The sequence below is a fragment of the Lupinus angustifolius genome, chromosome LG01 (genome assembly GCF_001865875.1).
Source record: "Lupinus angustifolius cultivar Tanjil chromosome LG01, LupAngTanjil_v1.0, whole genome shotgun sequence".
NCBI lineage: Eukaryota > Viridiplantae > Streptophyta > Magnoliopsida > Fabales > Fabaceae > Lupinus > Lupinus angustifolius.
In genome coordinates this window covers 6759607-6761375 of record NC_032009.1, presented here as the reverse complement: position 1 = coordinate 6761375, position 1769 = coordinate 6759607, and the positions used below count along the sequence as shown (strand labels likewise).

The 1769-nt window shown below is 46.9% G+C and overlaps 1 protein-coding gene across 1 annotated transcript in view; it reads right to left on the bottom strand.

Annotated features, from left to right (window-relative positions):
* Positions 1-1769, bottom strand: part of LOC109348719 — an 11337-nt gene that overhangs the window by 2247 nt on the left and 7321 nt on the right. The gene's annotated exons all lie outside the window — the stretch shown is intronic.

The window sequence follows — 1769 nt, the reverse complement described above, 5'->3', positions numbered from 1 at the left end:
CATCCTATCCTCCTCCTCATTCTCGTCCTCATCTTATCCTCATCCTCCTCCTCATCCACACCCAACCCTCATCCTCATTATCGTCCTCATTCTATCCTTATCCTCTTTCTCGTCCTCTTCTTGTCCTCATCCTCATCCTCGTCCTCTTCCTCATCCCCATCCTATCCTCATCCTCGTCCTCTTCCTCATCCCCATCCTTTCCTCATCCTCATCCTCTTCCTCATCTCCATCCTATCCTCATCCTCAACCTATCCTCATCCTCATCCTCATTCATCCTATCCTCATGCTCGTCCTCATCCACATCCTATCCTCACTCTCGTCCTCATCCTTTCCTCTTCCTTATCGTCATCCTAATCCTCCTCCTCATCCTCCTCTTCATCCTATCCTCATTCTCATCCTCCTCCTATCCTCATCCTCATCCTCATTCTCGTCATCATCCTATCCTCATTCTCATTCTCGTCCTCATCCTATCCTCATCCTCATCCTATCCTCATCCTCATCCTATCCTCATCCTCATCCTATCCTCATCCTCATCCTATCCTCATCCTCATCCTATCCTCATCCTCATCCTATCCTCATCCTCATCCTATCCTCATCCTCATCCTATCCTCATCCTCATCCTATCCTCATCCTCATCCTATCCTCATCCTCATCCTATCCTCATCCTCATCCTATCCTCATCCTCATCCTATCCTCATCCTCATCCTATCCTCATCCTCATCCTATCCTCATCCTCATCCTATCCTCATCCTCATCCTATCCTCATCCTCATCCTATCCTCATCCTCATCCTATCCTCATCCTCATCCTATCCTCATCCTCATCCTATCCTCATCCTCATCCTATCCTCATCCTCATCCTATCCTCATCCTCATCCTATCCTCATCCTCATCCTATCCTCATCCTCATCCTATCCTCATCCTCATCCTATCCTCATCCTCATCCTATCCTCATCCTCATCCTATCCTCATCCTCATCCTCATTCTCGTCATCATCCTATCCTCATTCTCATTCTCGTCCTCATCCTATCCTCATCCTCATCCTAATCCACAACCTCAACCTCATCTTATCCTCATCCTCGTCCTCATGCTATCCTCAATCTCGACGTCATCCTATCCTCATCCTGATCCTCATTCTACTCCTCATCCTATCCTCATCTTCATTGTCGTCCTCATCCTATCATCATCCTCGTCCTAATCCACATCCTATCGTCATCCTCATTATCTTCCTAATCTTATCCTCATCCTTATCCTCTTCCTCATCCTATCCTCATCCTCATCCTATCCTCATCCTCATCCTCATCCTCATCCACATCAAATCCTCATCCTCATCCTCATCCACATCTAATCCTCATCCTCATTCTCGTGCTAATCCTATCCTCATTCTCGTCCTCATTCTCGTCCACATCTCATCCTCATCCTCATCCTCTTCCTCCTCCTCATCCTATCCTGATTCTCATCCTCATTCTACTCCTCATACTATCCCCATCCTCATCCTCATTCTTATTCTCGTCCTCATCCTAACCTCATCCTTTTCCTCATTCTCATCCTTCTTCTCTTCTTCATCCTCATCCTATCCTCATCCTAATCCTCATTCACGTCCTCATCCTATCCTCATCCTCTTCCTCATCCTCATCTTCCCCCTCATCCTCATTCTCGTCCTTATCCTATCCTCCACCTCATTCTCTTTCTGATCTTATCCTCCTCCTCCTCTTCATGCTATCCTCATTCTACTCCTCATCCTATCCCCATCCTCATCCTCATCCTATCC